Source organism: Atractosteus spatula, chromosome 13 (assembly GCF_055471065.1).
Source record: "Atractosteus spatula isolate fAtrSpa1 chromosome 13, fAtrSpa1.hap1, whole genome shotgun sequence".
In the NCBI taxonomy this organism is placed as follows: Eukaryota; Metazoa; Chordata; class Actinopteri; order Semionotiformes; family Lepisosteidae; genus Atractosteus; species Atractosteus spatula.
Window position 1 is genome coordinate 23,225,711 of NC_142718.1, and position 7,623 is coordinate 23,233,333.

Here is a 7,623-nt window from a genome sequence, read left to right on the forward strand (position 1 = left end):
AAATCCCCGAAAAGCAAAAGACTGAAAGAAAGTGGTTAAATGTCTCAATCCGTTGCATTTGGCATTGAATGCACTGGCATTTTAACAGGTGTAGCTAACATTTATTGGGTTTTCTTGACTCTAAACCTCTTTAACGCTGATACCATGGTCATGGAGGGCAGGATTCGACACAAAATTTCCAATACCAGAATTCTTGTCAAAAAATGAAATTGTACCACCGCTGATACATTTTGCTTGGTGTGGCAAGGCTGCTTAGTCTTTTCAGACCAATATTTTGATGTCCTGAGTTATATTTTCTGCTTAAATGAGTGTTAGGTTGCATTGAAGAAAATCTGAACCCTAACCCTAACGTCCCAAACCCTTAGCTAGGTTTAGGGTTAGTATAATTAGAAAACATAGAGGATGTTTGATGGCATGGCTGTGTTTTAGGACAGAAGAGAAATTGAGGAAAAGTGTTAGTTTAATGTTCTCTGCACTTTTTTTTTCTTGCATATATGGCTCTATGCATTTTAACAGGCATTGCCCTAAATGGGAATGTTGTCCAAATCCCCGAAAAGCAAAAGACTGAAAGAAAGTGGTTAAATGTCTCAATCTGTTGCATTTGGCATTTAATGCATTGGCATTTTAACAGGTGTAGCTAACATTTATTGGGTTTTCCTGATTCTTAACCTCTTTAACGCTGATACCATGGTCATGGAGGGCAGGATTCGACACAAAATTTCCAATACCAGAATTCTTGTCAAAAAATGAAATTGTACCACAGTTGATTCATTTTGCTTGGTGTGGCAAGGCTGCTTAGTCTTTTCAGACCAATATTTTGATGTCCTGAGTTATATTTTCTGCTTAAATGAGTGTTAGGTTGCATTGAAGAAAATCTGAACCCTAACCCTAACGTCCCAAACCCTTAGCTAGGGTTAGGGTTAGTATTATTAGAAAACATAGAGGATGTTTGATGGCATGGCTGTGTTTTAGGACAGAAGTGAAGTTGAGGAAAAGTGTTAGTTTAATGTTCTCTGCACTTTTTTTTTCTTGCATATATGGCTCTATGTACTGCATTGCCCTAAATGGGAATGTTGTCCAAATCCCCGAAAAGCAAAAGACTGAAAGAAAGTGGTTAAATGTCTCAATCTGTTGCATTTGGCATTTAATGCATTGGCATTTTAAGAGGTATAGCTAACATTTATTGGGTTTTCCTGATTCTTAACCTCTTTAACGCTGATACCATGGTCATGGAGGGCAGAATTCGACAAAAAATTTCCAATACCAGAATTCTTGTCAAAAAATGAAATTGTGCCACAGTTGATACATTTTGCGTGGTGTGGCGAGGCTGCTAAGTCTTTTCAGACCAATATTTTGATGTCCTGAGTTATATTTTCTGCTTAAATGAGTGTTAGGTAGCATTGAAGAAAATCTGAACCCTAACCCTAACGTCCCAAACCCTTAGCTAGGGTTAAGGTTAGTATTATTAGAAAACATAGAGGATGTTTGATGGCATGGCTGTGTTTTAGGAGAGAAGAGAAATTTTGGGAAAAGTGTTAGTTTAATGTTCTCTGCACTTTTTTTTTCTTGCATATATGGCTCTATGTACTGCATTGCCCTAAAAGGGAATGTTGTCCAAATCCCCGAAAAGCAAAAGACTGAAAGAAAGTGGTTAAATGTCTCAATCTGTTGCATTTGGCATTGAATGCATTGGCATTTTAACAGGTGTAGCTAACATTTATTGGGTTTTCCTGATTCTTAACCTCTTAAACGCTGATACCATGGTCATGGAGGGCAGAATTCGACAAAAAATTTCCAATACCAGAATTCTTGTCAAAAAATGAAATTGTGCCACAGTTGATACATTTTGCGTGGTGTGGCGAGGCTGCTAAGTCTTTTCAGACCAATATTTTGATGTCCTGAGTTATATTTTCTGCTTAAATGAGTGTTAGGTAGCATTGAAGAAAATCTGAACCCTAACCCTAACGTCCCAAACCCTTAGCTAGGGTTAAGGTTAGTATTATTAGAAAACATAGAGGATGTTTGATGGCATGGCTGTGTTTTAGGAGAGAAGAGAAATTTTGGGAAAAGTGTTAGTTTAATGTTCTCTGCACTTTTTTTTTCTTGCATATATGGCTCTATGTACTGCATTGCCCTAAAAGGGAATGTTGTCCAAATCCCCGAAAAGCAAAAGACTGAAAGAAAGTGGTTAAATGTCTCAATCTGTTGCATTTGGCATTGAATGCATTGGCATTTTAACAGGTGTAGCTAACATTTATTGGGTTTTCCTGATTCTTAACCTCTTAAACGCTGATACCATGGTCATGGAGGGCAGGATTCGACACAAAATTTCCAATACCAGAATTCTTGTCAAAAAATGAAATTGTGCCACAGTTGATACATTTTGCGTGGTGTGGCAAGGCTGCTAAGTCTTTTCAGACCAATATTTTGATGTCCTGAGTTATATTTTCTGCTTAAATGAGTGTTAGGTTGCATTGAAGAAAATCTGAACCCTAACCCTAACGTCCCAAACCCTTAGCTAGGGTTAGGGTTAGTATTATTAGAAAACATAGAGGATGTTTGATGGCATGGCTGTGTTTTAGGACAGAAGTGAAGTTGAGGAAAAGTGTTAGTTTAATGTTCTCTGCACTTTTTTTTTCTTGCATATATGGCTCTATGTACTGCATTGCCCTAAATGGGAATGTTGTCCAAATCCCCGAAAAGCAAAAGACTGAAAGAAAGTGGTTAAATGTCTCAATCTGTTGCATTTGGCATTTAATGCATTGGCATTTTAAGAGGTATAGCTAACATTTATTGGGTTTTCCTGATTCTTAACCTCTTTAACGCTGATACCATGGTCATGGAGGGCAGAATTCGACAAAAAATTTCCAATACCAGAATTCTTGTCAAAAAATGAAATTGTGCCACAGTTGATACATTTTGCGTGGTGTGGCGAGGCTGCTAAGTCTTTTCAGACCAATATTTTGATGTCCTGAGTTATATTTTCTGCTTAAATGAGTGTTAGGTAGCATTGAAGAAAATCTGAACCCTAACCCTAACGTCCCAAACCCTTAGCTAGGGTTAAGGTTAGTATTATTAGAAAACATAGAGGATGTTTGATGGCATGGCTGTGTTTTAGGAGAGAAGAGAAATTTTGGGAAAAGTGTTAGTTTAATGTTCTCTGCACTTTTTTTTTCTTGCATATATGGCTCTATGTACTGCATTGCCCTAAATGGGAATGTTGTCCAAATCCCCGAAAAGCAAAAGACTGAAAGAAAGTGGTTAAATGTCTCAATCTGTTGCATTTGGCATTGAATGCTCTGGCATTTTAACAGGTGTAGCTAACATTTATTGGGTTTTCTTGACTCTAAACCTCTTTAACGCTGATACCATGGTCATGGAGGGCAGGATTCGACACAAAATTTCCAATACCAGAATTCTTGTCAAAAAATGAAATTGTACCACCGTTGATACATTTTGCTTGGTGTGGCAAGGCTGCTTAGTCTTTTCAGACCAATATTTTGATGTCCTAAGTTATATTTTCTGCTTAAATGAGTGTTAGGTTGCATTGAAGAAAATCTGAACCCTAACCCTAACGTCCCAAACCCTTAGCTAGGGTTAGGGTTAGTATTATTAGAAAACATAGAGGATGTTTGATGGCATGGCTGTGTTTTAGGACAGAAGAGAAATTGAGGAAAAGTGTTAGTTTAATGTTCTCTGCACTTTTTTTTTCTTGCATATATGGCTCTATGCATTTTAACAGGCATTGCCCTAAATGGGAATGTTGTCCAAATCCCCGAAAAGCAAAAGACTGAAAGAAAGTGGTTAAATGTCTCAATCTGTTGCATTTGGCATTTAATGCATTGGCATTTTAACAGGTGTAGCTATCATATATTGGGTTTTCCTGATTCTTAACCTCTTTAACGCTGATACCATGGTCATGGAGGGCAGGATTCGACACAAAATTTCCAATACCAGAATTCTTGTCAAAAAATGAAATTGTACCACAGTTGATACATTTTGCTTGGTGTGGCAAGGCTGCTTAGTCTTTTCAGACCAATATTTTGATGTCCTGAGTTATATTTTCTGCTTAAATGAGTGTTAGGTTGCATTGAAGAAAATCTGAACCCTAACCCTAACGTCCCAAACCCTTAGCTAGGGTTAAGGTTAGTATTATTAGAAAACATAGAGGATGTTTGATGGCATGGCTGTGTTTTAGGACAGAAGAGAAATTTTGGGAAAAGTGTTAGTTTAATGTTCTCTGCACTTTTTTTTTCTTGCATATATGGCTCTATGTACTGCATTGCCCTAAAAGGGAATGTTGTCCAAATCCCCGAAAAGCAAAAGATTGAAAGAAAGTGGTTAAATGTCTCAATCTGTTGCATTTGGCATTTAATGCATTGGCATTTTAACAGGTATAGCTAACATTTATTGGGTTTTCCTGATTCTTAACCTCTTTAACGCTGATACCATGGTCATGGAGGGCAGGATTCGACACAAAATTTCCAATACCAGAATTCTTGTCAAAAAATGAAATTGTGCCACAGTTGATACATTTTGCGTGGTGTGGCAAGGCTGCTAAGTCTTTTCAGACCAATATTTTGATGTCCTGAGTTATATTTTCTGCTTAAATGAGTGTTAGGTTGCATTGAAGAAAATCTGAACCCTGACCCTAACGTCCCAAACCCTTAGCTAGGGTTAGGGTTAGTATTATTAGAAAACATAGAGGATGTTTGATGGCATGGCTGTGTTTTAGGACAGAAGTGAAGTTGAGGAAAAGTGTTAGTTTAATGTTCTCTGCACTTTTTTTTTCTTGCATATATGGCTCTATGTACTGCATTGCCCTAAATGGGAATGTTGTCCAAATCCCCGAAAAGCAAAAGACTGAAAGAAAGTGGTTAAATGTCTCAATCTGTTGCATTTGGCATTTAATGCATTGGCATTTTAACAGGTGTAGCTAACATTTATTGGGTTTTCCTGATTCTTAACCTCTTTAACGCTGATACCATGGTCATGGAGGGCAGGATTCGACACAAAATTTCCAATACCAGAATTCTTGTCAAAAAATGAAATTGTACCACAGTTGATACATTTTGCTTGGTGTGACAAGGCTGCTATGTCTTTTCAGACCAATATTTTGATGTCCTGAGTTATATTTTCTGCTTAAATGAGTGTTAGGTTGCATTGAAGAAAATCTGAACCCTAACCCTAACGTCCCAAACCCTTAGCTAGGGTTAGGGTTAGTATTATTAGAAAACATAGAGGATGTTTGATGGCATGGCTGTGTTTTAGGACAGAAGTGAAGTTGAGGAAAAGTGTTAGTTTAATGTTCTCTGCACTTTTTTTTTCTTGCATATATGGCTCTATGTACTGCATTGCCCTAAATGGGAATGTTGTCCAAATCCCCGAAAAGCAAAAGACTGAAAGAAAGTGGTTAAATGTCTCAATCTGTTGCATTTGGCATTTAATGCATTGGCATTTTAAGAGGTATAGCTAACATTTATTGGGTTTTCCTGATTCTTAACCTCTTTAACGCTGATACCATGGTCATGGAGGGCAGGATTCGACAAAAAATTTCCAATACCAGAATTCTTGTCAAAAAATGAAATTGTGCCACAGTTGATACATTTTGCGTGGTGTGGCGAGGCTGCTAAGTCTTTTCAGACCAATATTTTGATGTCCTGAGTTATATTTTCTGCTTAAATGAGTGTTAGGTAGCATTGAAGAAAATCTGAACCCTAACCCTAACGTCCCAAACCCTTAGCTAGGGTTAAGGTTAGTATTATTTGAAAACATAGAGGATGTTTGATGGCATGGCTGTGTTTTAGGACAGAAGAGAAATTTTGGAAAAAGTGTTAGTTTAATGTTCTCTGCACTTTTTTTTTCTTGCATATATGGCTCTATGTACTGCATTGCCCTAAAAGGGAATGTTGTCCAAATCCCCGAAAAGCAAAAGACTGAAAGAAAGTGGTTAAATGTCTCAATCCGTTGCATTTGGCATTGAATGCACTGGCATTTTAACAGGTGTAGCTAACATTTATTGGGTTTTCTTGACTCTAAACCTCTTTAACGCTGATACCATGGTCATGGAGGGCAGGATTCGACACAAAATTTCCAATACCAGAATTCTTGTCAAAAAATGAAATTGTACCACCGCTGATACATTTTGCTTGGTGTGGCAAGGCTGCTTAGTCTTTTCAGACCAATATTTTGATGTCCTGAGTTATATTTTCTGCTTAAATGAGTGTTAGGTTGCATTGAAGAAAATCTGAACCCTAACCCTAACGTCCCAAACCCTTAGCTAGGGTTAGGGTTAGTATTATTAGAAAACATAGAGGATGTTTGATGGCATGGCTGTGTTTTAGGACAGAAGAGAAATTGAGGAAAAGTGTTAGTTTAATGTTCTCTGCACTTTTTTTTTCTTGCATATATGGCTCTATGCATTTTAACAGGCATTGCCCTAAATGGGAATGTTGTCCAAATCCCCGAAAAGCAAAAGATTGAAAGAAAGTGGTTAAATGTCTCAATCTGTTGCATTTGGCATTTAATGCATTGGCATTTTAACAGGTGTAGCTAACATATATTGGGTTTTCCTGATTCTTAACCTCTTTAACGCTGATACCATGGTCATGGAGGGCAGGATTCGACACAAAATTTCCAATACCAGAATTCTTGTCAAAAAATGAAATTGTACCACAGTTGATACATTTTGCTTGGTGTGGCAAGGCTGCTTAGTCTTTTCAGACCAATATTTTGATGTCCTGAGTTATATTTTTTGCTTAAATGAGTGTTAGGTTGCATTGAAGAAAATCTGAACCCTAACCCTAACGTCCCAAACCCTTAGCTAGGGTTAGGGTTAGTATTATTAGAAAACATAGAGGATGTTTGATGGCATGGCTGTGTTTTAGGACAGAAGAGAAATTGAGGAAAAGTGTTAGTTTAATGTTCTCTGCACTTTTTTTTTCTTGCATATATGGCTCTATGTACTGCATTGCCCTAAATGGGAATGTTGTCCAAATCCCCGAAAAGCAAAAGACTGAAAGAAAGTGGTTAAATGTCTCAATCTGTTGCATTTGGAATTTAATGCATTGGCATTTTAAGAGGTATAGCTAACATTTATTGGGTTTTCCTGATTCTTAACCTCTTTAACGCTGATACCATGGTCATGGAGGGCAGGATTCGACACAAAATTTCCAATACCAGAATTCTTGTCAAAAAATGAAATTGTGCCACAGTTGATACATTTTGCGTGGTGTGGCGAGGCTGCTAAGTCTTTTCAGACCAATATTTTGATGTCCTGAGTTATATTTTCTGCTTAAATGAGTGTTAGGTAGCATTGAAGAAAATCTGAACCCTAACCCTAACGTCCCAAACCCTTAGCTAGGGTTAAGGTTAGTATTATTAGAAAACATAGAGGATGTTTGATGGCATGGCTGTGTTTTAGGACAGAAGAGAAATTTTGGGAAAAGTGTTAGTTTAATGTTCTCTGCACTTTTTTTTTCTTGCATATATGGCTCTATGTACTGCATTGCCCTAAAAGGGAATGTTGTCCAAATCCCCGAAAAGCAATAGACTGAAAGAAAGTGGTTAAATGTCTCAATCTGTTGCATTTGGCATTGAATGCACTGGCATTTTAACAGGTGT